This window comes from Sceloporus undulatus, chromosome 1 (genome assembly GCF_019175285.1).
Source record: "Sceloporus undulatus isolate JIND9_A2432 ecotype Alabama chromosome 1, SceUnd_v1.1, whole genome shotgun sequence".
In the NCBI taxonomy this organism is placed as follows: Eukaryota; Metazoa; Chordata; class Lepidosauria; order Squamata; family Phrynosomatidae; genus Sceloporus; species Sceloporus undulatus.
In genome coordinates this window covers 322658931-322675906 of record NC_056522.1, presented here as the reverse complement: position 1 = coordinate 322675906, position 16976 = coordinate 322658931, and the positions used below count along the sequence as shown (strand labels likewise).

The following is a 16976-nucleotide window of genomic DNA, read 5'->3' as shown; positions in this document are numbered from 1 at the left end:
GCACCACTGACTTCCAGCCCGGTGCCCGCGGAGTGACTCACCCATTGGTGTGCCGCTGCCACTGGAGTAGGTCCAGGGCTAAGAGGTCCTCCTGGAAGAGCTGCCACTGCACGTGCTCCAGAGTAGTGAGAGGGGCCTGGCCCAGCAGAGACAAAGGGACCTTGAAACCGTGGTACATGCTCTGGTAACCTCTCGCTTAGATTTCTGTAATGCGCTCTACATGGGGCTACCCTTGTACCAAGCCCGGAAGCTTCAGTTAGTACAAAACATGGCAGCCAGACTGGTCACCAGCGCATCCAGGTTTGACCACATAACACCTATTCTGAAAAATCTTCACTGGCTGCCCATTCGCTTCCGAGCGCAATACAAGGTGTTGGTTATTACCTATAAAGCCCTACATGGCTTGGGCCCGAGTTACTTGAGGGACCGCATCTCCCCACACAATCCACCCCGCATACTCAGAACATCCGGGAAGAATCTGTTGGAGATTCCATCTTCCAAATATGTCTCCACATCCCAGACGGCCTTTTCAGTGGCGGCCCCGCAGATTTGGAACAGTCTCCCCGAGGAGCTCCATCTCATGACCCCCCCTAGAAACATTTAAAAAGAGGCTAAACCTTTCTTTTTGCCAACCCCCCCCCCAAGGAATGAAGTTGAGCGCTCTTATGCCACGATTCCTCTGCCTTACCCTATGAATGACTGTATTAAATTGTATTACTTGCTTTTATCGATTTTTTATGATGATGTTTTTATAGTTTTATAGTCTGTAAACGTTTGATGGTATACAAATAAAATCTATTTATTATTGTTGTTGTTTTGTTGTGTGTTAATTTTTTTTATTATTATTATTATTATTATTATTAAAGGAAGGTCTCCCCACCTGCTCCTTGCCCAGGCCCCGGCCCCTGGACTCTGAGCCTGGTCCCCCTCCATCTCCCCGAGTGGTGGTGCCTTCAGGGCTTCCTGCTGGGGCTGCCACCGGTTTCCCTCCCCCAGCTCGAGCAGCAGATCCACGCTGGATGACAGTCCGGGGAACAGAGGGTGAGACCAGGCAGGGGACCAAGGTTAGACCAGGGGAGGGAGCACAGAGACTGGGAAAGGGGCCATGGCAAGTGCAGAGACCGGGGAAGGGGCCAAGGTCAGGCTGGGGGGAGGGAACACAGAGACTGGGGAAGGGGCCAAAGCCAGGCCAGGGAACAGGTGCCAACTAATGGGGATGAGAATTATGCCAAAAAAAACCAGTGATTCCAAAAGGTCCCAATTCATAGTGTGAACGAGGGACCTTTTGGAATCGATTAGCATACCAGAGCGGAGCCAGATCGGGAATCGGATATTTCAGTAAGTGGGAATGGGCCCAACTGCTACCAAAAAAACCTGGGCTTTTTGCGTTTGCTCCACATTATCCCCACTGGAATTGATCCAATGAGGATCAGAATTGATTTCCAGTGGGAACTAGGGTCATATGCCCCGAATCACAATTCGGAGATAAACATAGTGGGATCAAGCCCTTGGTGATCCAATTTCCCCTGATGCTTTCAGGACAGGCTCAGGACCCTAACTTAATCTGGAGGGGGGATTCAAGGGTCTATGTATATTAGGGGTGGATTTGAAGGAGCAATATTGCTGCCTAGGTGTGTTTGTACGTGAGATTTGAGGGGGGAGTAAAATGCTGCCTGGAAGTATGAATGTGTGGGGTTTGAGGGTGGTAGTTTGGTGGCATGGCGTAGTAGTTTGAGTGTCTGAAGACTGGGGTTCAATTCCCCACTCTTGGCCGTGGAAATCCGCTGGGTGACCTTAGGTGACTCATACACTCTCAGCCAGTTTGTCTGCCAGAACATAATGAGGGACCTTGTCAAAAGCCTCACTGAAATCAAGATATCATTTTTCACCCACCCACTACAAGGGAATCAGAGATGTTAGAAACACACATGCACACGTTTGTTTGTCACCCACCATCTTATGGTGTCACCTTATTTTCCTTAAAGATGACCTTGGTTGTGCTTTAAGAGGAGGAGCCAATGAAAGTCGCAGGAGCCCCAAATGGCAAAGAAAAGAGGTCTCTGGGTCTATAGTGTTATTGATCTCCATTTGGAAACAGCAAGTGAGCTATATTTAGACTAATTAATACTGCACAGAAAGCTTCCTTAACTCTCAGAAAAATATCTCAAGTTAATAATAGTCAAAGAGATATTATTCCTTAGGAGAAAAATAATTTATTTTTAAAGCTTTATATATCCATCTATTTAAAAAAAAAACTCTATACTGTTCTCTATTCCTGGCCCAAAACACACTTTGCAAAACATCCTTTTCTGCCCCTCAATTACAACTGCAAATAAACATTTTAATATTCTCTCTTTCTGGCTCAAAAACATTTCCTAACCTTCTTCCCCTCCTCTTTCCCACCCAGCTGCTCACCACTTTCAAAACCTCTTCTCCATAATTCTGGTCAGTATCTGTGTTGTGGTCACTGCAATCCGTCTCTGGTATCTTGTTTCTTCTATTTCCCTCCTCTATCTTCCTTTGGGTTATATCTGTAAATAAATGTCACAATCTTACATATCTCTCCTCCTTGATGTCTGCATGTTGTTCTGGAACCTCTGGGTCCCCCTCATCTCCTCTCTTAGTGTCTCTTTCTCACAGCATCTATGCCCAGTGCTCTCTCCCATGTCTTTTCTCTCATGCCTTTCAATGCATGAGTGGGCAGCTGTGGGGGGTTGGGAGCTCCTGCAAAGATCTTGGAGGGCTGCTTCCCATACTACACCCACTACAAAAATCAATTTTTTTTGTCCCAACACCTTATAGGAAACCAGAGAATCATTTTCAGCATGTATTTAAGGCTCCCTGGACCATTTTAATTCCCCTCTTTCTTTCTTTCTTTTTTAGGCAATAGGTGTGAGCTCGTTTTATTATTATTTATTGTTTTCGGCTCTGCAAAATTAAAACCCTCTTCTATTTTCTTGTCGACATCACCGGAATGATCAATCTTTCTGAAACTCTTGGTGCTTCAGGAGCAGCACTTTTTGATCATTCTCTGGTCATGCCCTTTTCAAAGCTATCAACAAATGTATCCCCTCTTCAAGCACCAAAGGAGGACATGTTCATTCTGATAAAGATACTAGGACATTTGCATTCCCACAGAATGTAGTACTGTAAAATTAAATGTATACCAGAATAGACTGCACAACATGTGGTAGAATGAACAGTTGATATGGGACTTCTTAGATTCAGTTCAGGCCAAAAGGGTGGCCTGGATTTCTTTAAAATGATTAGAGTAGGTGTGAAATGTCTTCTGGTTTCTTGTCTGCTGTTAGCCAGAAGGCAGTTGTTACTGGAGGTAAAGGTTGAATTTTGTTGTAGTTTCTTTGCTGGAAAGATTGAAAATGTTGCTTGCACTTGAATCCCTTCTGTGCAAACTTTTGACTATAACGATACAGTGGATGGAGCTTTGAGGGGGTGGGTGGGAAAGATATCATATTGAAGTATGGACAATTGTCCACTGGTGGAGGACTTTGTTAGAAACCACAACTTTTCAGCCAGTTGTTATGTTTTAAATTTGATTTGATTTATAGTTTGTTCTTCCTCATAACAGCTCAGGGCAACTAACAAACTTGCATTAAAACTTTTGCATTAAAACAATTGTCACAATTTGTCAGGGATAATCCCAGTTAATTGTTGCCTGCCTTTTCACAATTGCTTAAATTGTTGCATACTGAGTTCAAAGTGTAAAAATAGCTTGACCTCAGTTAACTGGTGGGGTGGGGGGGGGAGAGGAGGTGGTAGAATCTTGTTCTTTTAAGTAAGCTCAGGAAAAAGCAAACTGCTACATCCTCTCCTAGCTAATGTGTTCATTCTCATTAATATGTTTTGCTCTCTTGACCACATTCTGATGTCATTTGGCTCCATGTGACCCAGTTTTCATCAGTGAAATGTTGGCAGTATGAAACATTTTGTTAAAATCACAAATTGCTTAAATACCTAAAATCACTGAATTGTACATGGGCATCATGTTCAGTGCCCTGCTCAGTGCAGCATCTCTAGCTAAAGCATCCCCAGCAGGTAGCTGTCTAGCCTCTTTTTGAAGATATCCAAAGAAGGAGATGCCACCACTTCTCTAGGCAATTGGTTCCATTGCTGAACCACTCTTACTGTCAAGAAGTTGCTTCTAATGTTCAATCAAAATCTAAAATCATAGAACATTTTCTAGTCTGAGACATTTTTTTAAAAAGAAAAACCTCTCTCAACCCACTGATAAAACTTTTATTCCCTTTTTCTCCCAGCTCCAAATATCCATTTAATATGTAGTCCTCAAAAAAATATGGAACGCTTCATAAATTTGCGTGTCATCCTTGCTCAGGGGCCATGCTAATCTTCTCTGTATTATTCCAATTTTAGTATATGTGCTGCCAAAGCGAGCATAATAAAACTTTAATTCCAAAAGCATCTCCTACTTTAGCATAGAGCTTGAAAAATGTTGGTTTGTTTTGAACTACAGCACCCACATCCTCTCACCCATCATGGTAAAATCTGTTTTAGCTTGATCAAAATACAGCACCCAGGATGAGTCTAGGCAGACAGATGAAGATTTGATATTCAGTGAATGGAGTCAGGAAGACAAAGGAATGAGCTTAAACTCTACCACAACAGTTTCTGAATGGTAGTGTTGCTGTTACGTGCTGTGAAGTCGCCTTCTATTTATGGCAACACTATGAATGAGAGAGTCCCAACAGTATTGTCAACAGCATTGTTTAGTTCTTGCAAACATCCTTGATTTAATCAATCTGTAATTCCTTCCTCTTTTCTTTACTATGGTGGTGTCCATTTTGTCCAGAATACTCTGGGAGCAGCTGAGTATTCAGGCCCCAGAGCCTCCCCAATGCCCCTCCATTACATGGACACACCATTGCAACATGGACAACTGTTTGCACACACTTTCCACTGTGCTGCCCAGTGCTGCTGCTGCTGCCATGCTTTGCTTGCTTTGAGGTCAGAACGAGGTGCCCAGTGTTGATCACATGGATGGCTGCCTAGTTCTGACCTCAGACTGATTGATACATGGCAACAGTGGGCTCTGTATCTTCTGGGAAGATCTGGAGCAAAAGGTGAGTTTTTTTTATAAAAAATCTTTTAATGCGGGGTAGTTGCCATAATCCAGAAACAACTTGAAGGCTCACAGCAACAGCAACCGTATGTGGTTTGGTGTTGAACTGGCCAGACATTTGTCCAGATTATTTACACCAGAACTGGGGATTAAGGCATGAGTTGTCAGGATCCCTCACCAAGGGAACGGGGGAGGCTGTTTTATTTGGCCCATGCAGAGAGGGCCTACGTTTCACTTTGCTGAGCATTAGTGTTTTTTCTACTGAGTCTTGCTGTCTTATGATGCATCCAAGGTACAATAGCTTCAAATTAGGCTTTTGGCTTCCAGTGAGAATTCAGCCTTGATTTACTCTTGAATCCATTCATTTTTTTGAAAGTCCACGATATCCTTTTAACTCTCCTCCAGCATCCTATATCTGATTTGTTGATACTTTTCCTATCAGCTTTCTTCCCTGAGCACACATTCTGTTATAACAAGGAAATTCTCTCATTCATTTGTGGAATGAGCTGCTTTTTGAAATGCTGTTGCATTGAGGGTAAAATCCTCCTCAGTGAGGAGCATTATCTCAAAGGGTTCTGCTCATCAGATTAGGGCCCACTGGAAATAGCAAGTTGATTAATTAATCACCATAGTCCTCAACAAGGCAAAATGAGTTAATTTGTTGGTTAACAGGCCAATTTTTTTTATTGCTACATTTGACACTAAGGACTCTTTCACACGAAGGAGGCAAGAATCATTAAAACGTGGTAATAGTGTGACCAGTGGGAAGATTATCACATCCCGTGTGCTTCTCCCGTTCGTGTCCTGTGCATAAACTGTAGTGGACACATTATTGGGTAATAATGGGACTTTTTGTTATTACCCAATGACGCATCCATTACAGTTTATGCACAGGACATGAACAGGAGAAGCATTTGGGTGTGGGTGGGTGTGATAATCTTCCCCCCAATCATATTATTATTACAGTTTAACCATGTTTTAATGATGCTTGTCTCTCATGTGAAAAGTCCTTAGGCTGAAGCTCCATTAATTTAACTCATTATTTGATAATTCACTTTCTCAATGAGACTTAAAGTAAAGATGCTGGCTAACAGCATTCAGTATTTTTGTAGTATAATGAATAGGAGAGAGCCAGTGAGGTCTAGTAGTTGGAATGCTGGACTAGGACTCTGGGAGGCTAGGTTTGGAATTCCCCATTTGGTCATAGACAACCACTGAATGACCTTGGGCAAGTCACACTCTCTCAGCCTCAGAGGAAGGCAGTGGCAACCCCACTCTAAATAAACCTTGCCAGCAAAACCCCATGATAAGCTCATTTAGGGTTGCCATGAGTGGGAAACAACTTGAAGGCACACACACACAAACATACACACAACAGATTATGAGGTTTTACCATATTGTTCATTGCCAGGGTGGTAAGAAACTAGAGGTGTCAGGGGTTGAATCTAGAACTTAAAGCCATTGCCTGCAAAACATGTGCTATAGCACTGATCTGGGTGGGCCACATTTCATGATTCACATGGCCCCATTCTCACTAGCCCCTTTGCTCTGGATAGAACTGGGCCCTCCGAAGCCCTTGCCTCCCCCCCATGCCATCCTCTTCCCTTCCCTTCAAGCCCAATGCCACCTCTGAAGCCCATGCCTCCCCCCATGCCATCCTCTTCCCTTCCAGCCCAAAGCATGCGCATAATCTGTCACAATAATAATAATAATAATAATAATAATACCTCACCAGAATGCCATCTCTGCATCCTCTTTCTTTGCTTTCCCTCTGATTGCCATCCCAGAATGACTTACATACATATACACATATGTAGCAAAAGCATTCACACATTGTATCAATTTGCCAAATTTAAAAGGAAACACAAGCATCCGCATATTCTGTCTCACACACACACACAAAATAATTTTTAAAAAGCCACTTGCAAAGTGAGGTGCCGTGCCAGCAGCAAGCAAACAAAAGGGAAATGTAGCACAAGCAGACACGTTCTATCAATATGTATCAACTTGTAGAACAAGCATTTACATAATCTGTCAAAAATAAAATTACAAAAGAGAGAGAGAGAGAGATTGAGGAGGCATGTTCCACCCTCTGCCCTCCCTCTGACCCTGAACTTGACCTGATCATGACTGGGGCCAAGTTCACATTTGCCGGCAGCAGAGAAGAAACGGGTTTTGTAAAAGACATGGGAAATAATCCACTTTCAGAAAAACAGCTCCAAGGGGATCAGGTGCGCAAGACCCTAATTCTGATGAGTTTAAACTGGTGCCAATGGGAACTTCCAACTTTTAATCTGGGTTACAATTTGGTACAAAAGGTAGTCTGAATAGCCTCTGAGTGGGGAGGTAGAGGATGGCATCATTGGACAGTACAGAAAACTGTTTTGCATATGCTCAGAAGCATTCAAAATATTTCCAGTTAAAAATGTTCAACCCTTAAGTTGCCAATCAGTTTGGCTGCTCTTCACTACATCACTGGATCATTGTTCCCTGACTGATATGAACCCATAATCCCTTATTCACTGTTCCCTGTCCAGACAAACAATACATGGTATCTGAAGGGTAAGTGAATAGCAGATATGTTGATGAAGGTGCAAAGAAGAGAGATGTAGGTCAGTGATAGATTTTAATTTAACAGATTGTTACAACTCATGCTTTAGTATAGGCTGCCTTAACCCAGCAGTTTCCAGATCTATTCCACTACAAATCCCATCATCTCGATCCATTTGCGGTCAAATAGACCTGGAAAATGCCATTTTGGAGAAGACAACTTTGGAACAACAAAAACAGTTCTTTTAAAGGAACCAGTAACAAAATATGCCAATAAAGGTCAGATCAACAGTGATAATGCACAAACCATTCCCTGTAAATCTCATGGTTTGTTTGGCAAAGAAAAAAATTAAGTAATTAATTAACCAAAATTAGCATGTTTATTGTTAACGTTAACAACAATTCATTGATTTGCCCTCTTTTCTAGTGTTAACAGTCAGGCTCTGAATCAGAATGGACATCTTGTTCATACTTAAAATTCAGCAGCAGTTGCATATTCTTAGGAGCTGCTTTTCAATAAAAAGAACTAGAAAGTTGGATTTAAAGAATGGAAAGATTGTTATCTAATCTTTTCATTCTCCAAGTCCAACTTCCTGGTTCTTTAAAGGTCCCTAAGGTCACTAATGTTACTGGGAAATTTAGTAAGGTTCCCTTTTTGCTCTTGTAAACGGTCACATACTTTCTTGTTATTAACTTATATGAATGCAGCAAAGTGAACAAATTATTAGATCTGTACTTGTTTTTGGAAATGTTTTTTCGACACACACACACACACACACACACACATATATATATATAGAGAGAGAAATAAGGAAATAGGAACTACAGTTCCACACACACACACACAAAATACAGTGGATTGAAGTTTCACTTCTCTCTACAGGTATATTTTGTTTAGTTTTCATGCTCCTAAATGGGCTTCCCTTGTATCTAAATTTATGTAGCCCTTTGCTGGTGATCCAGGGCCTTTGACTGACTGGGGAGAAAAAGCCCTTGGATGTGTCTTTAAAAAGAGGTTGCTTGAATCAGCATTATTGAGAAAAATGATGAATCATTGGTCTGATCGAGGATGATAGGACCTCTAATTTAACTTGGAGTGATTGCCTTTTATTTTAAAAAACAGAGACATGATGTTATTTTTTCCACAAAGAAAGGAATATCTTTCATAATGCTAATGACTTTTTACATTTCAAAGAGTGAGAGGAAATCCATCATCTATATCTATGGAATAGGTGTCAAATGGCAAGCCGATCCAGCCTGTTTGGGGTTAGCTCCCGATGCATGACTTTCCTGTAACTTTTTCACCACAGCGGCACTATTTCTGTTCTTGAACACCCTTTGGAAAAATGGGCAGAGTGTCAAGCCAAACAAAACGAAACAAAACACACACATAGCCAAACAGTTGTAATTTGTTCCAGTAATGAGAGCAATCATCTGTTCGAGCCTTTTAGATTTTACTATTCTTTCAACTTCTCCAAATGTTCAGTTTCTTTTTTTACAGAAAGAGTGTCTGGTTGCAGTCACTGAATCCTTTGATCAAATCATTTGTTTTCTCTGTTTTCTTTTTGTTTGTTGTATATGCAATCACTATTTACCAGTGAGCCTTATGCTGTGGTTCAGTTGAGTTGTAGCATAATTAATGTTGTTTGACCTGGAAGAGCTGCTTGAAACAGCAAAAGTAAAGTGGCAATAAAATAAGGGGCTGAGCTGGATTGGGATCATGGTGTGGGGCAGAGGGCCCTTGGACACAGGCTTGAGCTGAATTGAAACACCCTCCCCATACCTGCTATTTGCAATGGGAGGAAATAGCCAATGGGACTGGCAAACAGCCAGTGGGACTGCATATAAATACAGTGCGCCCGCGTTATATGTGGACGTACTATATGCGGCTTTCAGCATACGCTGAAAGCTGTGAAGGAGCCATGCGGGAGCGCGTGGGGTGCAAGGGGAGGCGTATCCCATTTAGATGAATGGGGCATGTGCCTGAGGTGCATGCGCGCGCTGAACCGCTGCCGCATGCACAAGCCCCATTACTTTCAATGGGGCTCGAGCATACACATTTTTTTATGCGGGGGGTTCCAGAACGGATCCCCCACATAAATAAGGGGCGCACTGTAAATGGGGCTCTTGCTGTTGTGTGTCTTCAAGTCGTTTCTCACTTTGGGCAACCCTAAGGCAAACCTATCTTTGGGTTTTCTTGACATATTTCAGTCAGAAGAGGATTGCCATTGCCATCCTCTGAAGTTGACTGAGTATGTCTTGCCCATGGTCACCTAGGACTTTATCACACGGAGAAAATTGGAAGGTTAACCAAAGGTTAATCCGGGGTCATCCAAGGTATTTCATGTAATTTTGCAAAAGATTTTCAAACAACGTTGCACGCAAATGGAACGCAATTCAAACGCAATCGTGAGACATCCCAAGAATAGCTGAATTCAGAAAAATATCAAATTTATACATCCTTTTCCACTGCGAATTTGCAGTCAATTCATATTTGCATTAGTATGAAAAACATCTCGGCCATCGGATTACTGTCAGCCATAGGATCCTGTCCTCCCTGTGCATGCGCAAACAAGCTAATTCAAAATCAAGAAGCCAATGGGTACGTACTCATGTGATGAATTCATTCGCATTCACCCATCTCTTTCAGATGGATGCTGTGTTCACCTGTGCATGTGATAAGCTACTATGTAATTTCTTGCATTTTTGAATTATCCCCCCCCCCCACTTTCTTCTTCTTTTGGGACAGTGATACATTCTTCTGTGTGAAAAAGTCCTTTGTGGGTTTACATGGATTAGCTGGGATTCAAACCCTTGTCTGCAGAATTATAGTCCAATGCTCAAATTGTTACATCATGCTGGCTCTCATAGATGGGACAATGGGCCTCATATACATTAGAAGTGGGTCTAGGAACAAAAATAGAGAGCCCCTTCCTCCTACACCACAGTAGATGCTATGAGTTGGAAAGGACAACAAAGGCCATCTGGTTCAATCCCTGCCATGCAGGAATACACAACTAAAGCACTCCTGAAAGATGGCTACCCGACCTCTATGTAAAGAACTTTAAGAAGGAATGGCTACTACTTTCCAAGGCAGTCTATTATATTCTTGAATAGTTCTTTCCATCAAGATGTTCTTCCTAATGTTTAGGTAAGCAAAGTGCTGCCACTCCCATCAACCCTAGGAGTGCTGCAAGTTCCAGGCCAGCAATATCTGGTGGGCTGCATTTACCATCCCTGGTACATGGTGTACTAATTGTAGGGCACTGATTTTAGAATTGGGAGCCAGTGTGGTGGTTTGAGTGTTGGACTAGGACACTGGGGAACCAGGGCTCAAATCCCTGCTCACAGGGACGTAGCCAGGATTTTAGGAAGAGGAGGGGGTCCAGACTAAGGCGGGTTACAAACCGCCATAAAATACATATTGACTATGTATTAGGGTTAGGAAGGGGCGGTGCTTCCGCACCCCCCTAACCCTAATACGTAGTCAATACGGAGAATATGGCTGCGGCCGTTCCACATGGGCGCCGCCATATTGATGTAGCGGACGCTGTGCGTCCGCACATTGCACAGCGCTTAATAATAATAATAATTAATAATTTGTTTTATTTATATACCGCTATTCCAAAGATCATAGCGGTGAACAGCAAGTAAGCTAATTAGTAAGCTAATTTGCCTCCAACAATCTGGGTACTCATTTTAGCGACCTCGGAAGGATGCAAGCCTGAGTCGAGCTTGGGCCCTTTTGCTGGTCTTGAACTTGCAACCTTGTGGTTTCGAGTGAATGGCTGCAGTACAGGCATTTAACCACTGCACTATCAGGGCCCCTGACATCACGAGTGCGCCACTGGCGCCTTGCGGCATCATAACTGCGCCACAGGAAAAAGCTCCATTTTGGAGCTTCTTTTTTGCTCCGCGAGGGAGTCGCGCAGTTTGGCTGCTGTGACTCCCTCGCGGAGCAAACAGCAGCGCCGGGAGACCGCCGCAAAGCAGCGGTTTGTAACCCACCCAAGTGCCACCATTATAATGGGGCTTGGGTGCGGCAGTGCAGCAGCACGCACCATTCATTTTTCTAATAGAAGAGGGGGTCCAGACCCCAAGGACCCCCCCCTTGGCTACATCCCTGCTGCTCAACAATGAAAACCCACTGGGTGACTGTGGGCAAGTCACACTCTCTCAGCTTCAGAGGAAGGCAAAGGAAAATCCATTCTGAATAAATTCTGCCAAGAAAACCTTTGCTATAAATCAGAAATGATTTGTAGCACAGCAACAACAGTAGGATTAGCAGACTGAAAACTGCAGAGGGCTCATGTACCCTAATGGCTGTGTGGAAGAGAGGGTGTTAGCAGGTATTGCTTGTCACACAACCAAGTAAATTTACTGGTGTGGTGAGGACATATGAAGTTTTTTGTTTTTTAAAAAAGAAGCTGTTGCACTGGATTTACATTGTACTCTATCCCTCACAAAGCCAGACTGCTAAATTAACTTGTCACCCTGGCTTCCTGCCCTCAGACCAAGTGGGCTACATGCAATTGCCAATATATCAATAGCTTATCGAGGAAAGACTAGGGATATAAATGTTGTTCCTGAAACTCTCTGAGTGAGCCCACACCAGCAGGAACAGACCAATAATAGGGAAGAACAGAATGCCACAAAGGAGAATTACGTGCCTCCTCCCCTGATGGTATTGTTCATTGTACCAGTCCACAGCCCTATCATACTACACTATTATAACACTGTGGTCTCACTTTATGGAATCCCATGTAATCCTGGGATTTGCATTTTAGGTAAGGGTATTTAGAATTTTCAACCAGACAGATCTAGTTCATTAGCTGTGAATTCTAAATACCCATCCCAAAACTGCAAAACCAATAGAACAGAACATGGGATCATAGTGCTATAGTTGTGTAGTGTGCAAGGGTGCCAGTGGTTTTGATCCAGAAGGTTTCTAGTTATCTGTTCTTTGCTTAGGCAGAATGTCTTTTATAGCCCAGGAGAGCTGGCTGGTGGGAACTAATCATTTGTTGGCAAACTTTCTATGTTTGAATAAACAACCAATCAGAACTTGGTGTACTTTGTGTGGTGGTGTGCATGTGCAGATGTGCATGCTCAGAAATGTTGCTGGCCATGTTGGCTAAGGCAATGCTTCTTAAGCTACCTCCTGTTTTTTTTTCCCCAGAGTGCAAAGGACCAATACCATATTTGTGTCCATTGGCTACAGTTGTTTCTTTCTTTCCTGGAAACTCATCAGGCCATCAGCCAATGGTTCAATGGCCAGCACAAATCCATGGAGCTGCAGTTAAAAAAAAGAGGAAAAGAAAGGTGTCTGCGTATGTGTAGAGTAGAGCAAAAAACAAGAGCAGAGAATTGACTGAAGGCAATTTAGGGGTTGGAGCAAATAGTTAACTGCCTTGTAGGAATGCCTTCAATTTGCATCCATTGATGCTCTGCTTGCGTTTTGTATGTAAAGCAAATATTGCAAATATGCTTTAAGTATCCAGGGCTCTCTTCTCAGAAGGAAATGCCACCTGGTGCTATCCCTAAAGCCATGAACTGCTTAGGGAAATAGGAAGCATACATTGATACATGTTTGTATGAATGTACAGCAAAATTCCTGGTAGAAACAGAGTTCTATTCAGGTGTAGGTGTCGAACTATGGGTCATGTGCTGGCAAAAAAGTGGGAGAATCAACCAAGCAGTATGTTAATCCAGGAAAAACGGTGTGGTGCAGGTAACAAAAATATGGATTAAAACTGCTCTATGTACAGTGAGATACTATTTTTGCAGAGAGAAAGTTCCTGTTCCAAAAAGTATAACCCATGATTATCTTTGTCATTTTGACCCAACACTCGCTTTGATATTCAGCTCACTATGGGATGGCTTTACCTTTTTGACAATGAGAAATTTCAACAATCTTGTTCTTTTCTCTCCAGCTAATTCTGATCCTACTTTGTATTAGGGCAGTGGTTCCTAAATTTAAAGCATTTCATTTCAAGACTCTGCCAGATTCTCTTAAGTTTTCTTAAATTCTCATTTCCTCTGGCACTTGCTTCTTGCTTATAGTTACATTAACTTGAGGGACGGGGGGAGAGATTTCTAGACTGAAATTTCCACTCTGTAATCTTTATTTTTAATATTGTTTTATTCTCATGTTTCTGCTAGTTGCACATGTACCTGATTTGGTTTGAAAATGTTAATTCACTCCAAAGCCTGCTCCATATAGATCTCTTCTGGCACGCCTGACAATTTTCCTTACTGTGCAAAGGCTTACATTTCCCTGTGTTGGTTCTCACTGTTTATTTTGGTACTGTATGTTCTAGGTTTTAGAGGGTATGGAGTGGTAAGGTCTGAAATGGAGTTCTACTCTGCTTTGCACTGAACCGAGATAAACCTCTCCATTCAGTTACAGACTCAGACAATGTAATATGGGGGACCTTCCCCCAGCTTTTGCACTTCTGTTAACCATTAGAAATAGTGATGCTGGCTAATTTAGGGTCACTGTGGGAGGGAAGAATTCACCTGTGGCTGAGTAGGGTGGTATTTATGTCAAGAGGCTTTAGAGGGCTGTATGTGGCCCGTGGACCACTGTCCTTGGACAAGATATTCCTTAGCCTGAACCATCAAGGCTTTTTGCATTCTTCTCTCATACATGAAGCCTGGATAATTTCCTGTTTTCTTTTAACTGCAACTCCCAGAATCCTGCAGTAAGCATGACCATGGGAGCATGGCCACTAGTGTTGGCAGTTCATTAATTAATTAATTAATTAATTAAATACCTTACCTTTCTCCTGGGAGGGGACCCAAAGCAGGGTATAAAGTTGTAGTTCTTTTCTTCAAGGTAAGTGCATGGAGATGGACAAAAGGATTACTTAGGGATCCTTTGCCCACAGGAAACTGAAAGGTGGCATGCAAGGCTGATCATTACTACAGTTATATTGTGCTGTGGTATCCTCTTCAGATTCCCAGGAGAAATAAGTAGAAGTATTCTCGTGGCCCCATAAAGATGAACAGCACCAGGCCATGCATTTTTGTGGACACGAGTCTGCTTCCTCAGGGCCATTAATAAGGTTGCCAGGTCGGGGCCTGATTTCAAGGCAAAACACAAGACCTAGGGGTGAAACCTTGTGATGTCACAGGAGTTGGGCCCCAATCAGGCAGCCTCCGATGGTGTGATTAAGCGTGATGCATTAATGATGCACAGCTGTAAAGAGTATACATTTGAAATAAAAAACACCAAGTCTAATAAATGAGGAAAATGACAGTTGTAAAGAGTATGCATTTGACATAAAAAAAAACACCAAGGGCTCATTCTCACTGCAATTTGCTGTGAAGCATGATTTGGTGCAAACGACCCTCGTTCCCATTTCAAACTGCTTCTTATCCTCATTAGATCGATTCGAGGAGGAAAGAAGCGGGGTAAATGCAAAAAACCCCGGGGTTTCCTGACAGTAATTTCAATGTGTTTCCCCCCCCCCCCCCCGAAGAATCAGTTCTGAAGCGTGCCCAATAAGTGGGAACGCCAGATCAAAATTGATTCTTTCCGAAAAAGGGACAAATGGCAAAGGGGTGTGTACCATCCCTCCCCAGAGATGTCACACACACACCGAGTGCTGCCTTTTTGGGTCCTTTGCAAATAGTTGTTAGATCATTTTTTGGTTAAATTTGATTTAAAAAAAAAAGAAGAGTCCCTGTCCTCCTCCTCCTCCTCTCCGCTCCCTCCCCTGGCCTTGCCTTGGTCCCAGAGTAGAGTTCAGGGCAAACGGAGTGTGGAAGTCAGGAATGGAGCCTTGTCTCCATCCTCCTCCTCCTCTCTACTCCCTCCCCCTGGTCTCCACACTCTGTTTGCCCTGGACTCTACCCTGGGACCAAGGCAAGGCCGGGGGAGGGAGCAGAGGGGAGGAGGAGGAGGAGGAGGGAGACAAGACCAGAAATGGGAGTGCGGAGGCTGGGAACGGAGGCTTGTCTCCCCCTTCTAGGGTTGCCATTTGTCAGGACCTCCAAACCGGGACAAATGTAGGACAAAATTTTCAAATGTAGGACACATTTTTTTTGTGTGCCCTACATTTGAATAGGAGCCTCACTGAGGGGAGGCTTTCCCTCCCGGCCTGGGCCCCCGCCCTTGGTGGGGGTGGAGCCCAAGCGGGGAGGGAATCCTCCCCTTAGGGAGGCTTTCTCTCTGGCCTGGGCCCCCGCCCTTGGCAGGGGTGGAGCCCAAGCAGGGAGGGAATCCTCCCCTCAGCCCGGGGGCAGAGGCAATCCTGGGGGCATGGGCAAACCGGGGCGGGACCGTGCAGACCCGCCCCAAACCGGAAAAGTCCCACTCCCAGGTGGGATATGGCAAGCCTACCACCTTCCTCCTCCTCCTCCTCTCCGCTCCCTTCCCCAGACTTGCCTTGGTTCCAGGGTAGAGTCATCCTTGGCAGTGAGGACATCTTCAGGGTTCCTCCTCCTCCTCCTCCTCCTCCCCTCTGCTCTCTCCTCCAGCCTCCACACTCTGTTTCCCGCCCTGTCATTGCTCTGGGACCAAGGCAAGGAGGACTCTACCCTGGGACCAAGGCAAGGCCGGGGGAAGGAGCAGAGAGGAGGAGGAGGAGGAGGAGGAGGAGGAGGAGGAGGAGGAGGACAGAGACAAGGCAGAAATGGAGCGCGCAGGCTGGAACAGAGCCTTGTCCTCCTTGGCAGTGAGGACACTTCTGGGCACCTTCAAGGCTCCTTCTCCTCCTAAGCCCATCATTACTTAGGCTGCCTCTGCACTGGAGAGATAATCCAGTTTGGCACTGCTTTAACTCTTTCTGGCTGAAGGCTAAGGAATTCTGGGAGTTTGTTGTGGGGCTGGGAAACATAGTGCTGTGGCCAGGGGAGGGAGCAGGGAGGAGGAGGAGGAAGACAAAGAGAAGGCTGGGGGAGGGAGCCCAGAGGCCGGGGGAGGGGCCAATCCAAGGCCAGGAACTAATGGGAACAACAGCCAGTCAAAAAGCGATTCCAAAAAAAGGTCCCAATTCATAGTGTGAATGAGGGACCTTTTGGAATCGACTTACATAGCAGAGTGGAGCTGGACTGTGAAGCTGATTTTACAGTAAGTGGAAATGACCCCCAGGTCTAATAAATGAGGAAAAAACAGACACAGCTCATACACAGATTTGCAAAGCAGCTCTCTCACCTTTGTTACCCACAAACATGTATGGGTTTGGAGAGCCTCCAGATTAGTAACAGTCTATATTTAATAAGTGTGGGGGGGATTTGACTTGGCTTACAAGATCAGGGTAAAGTCAGGATTGAAGCACCAACTGTACCAGTATTCACTGATAAAGACTCCAGACATAAGTGA

At 44.0% G+C, this 16976-nt stretch overlaps 1 protein-coding gene and 1 non-coding gene across 5 annotated transcripts in view; both read right to left on the bottom strand.

Annotated features, from left to right (window-relative positions):
* FSIP1 (fibrous sheath interacting protein 1) overlaps positions 1 to 16976 on the bottom strand; it is a 591530-nt gene that overhangs the window by 420758 nt on the left and 153796 nt on the right. The gene's annotated exons all lie outside the window — the stretch shown is intronic.
* Positions 4310 to 4416, bottom strand: LOC121920103. The gene has a single exon (XR_006101645.1). It is a non-coding gene; the product is annotated as a U6 spliceosomal RNA (small nuclear RNA).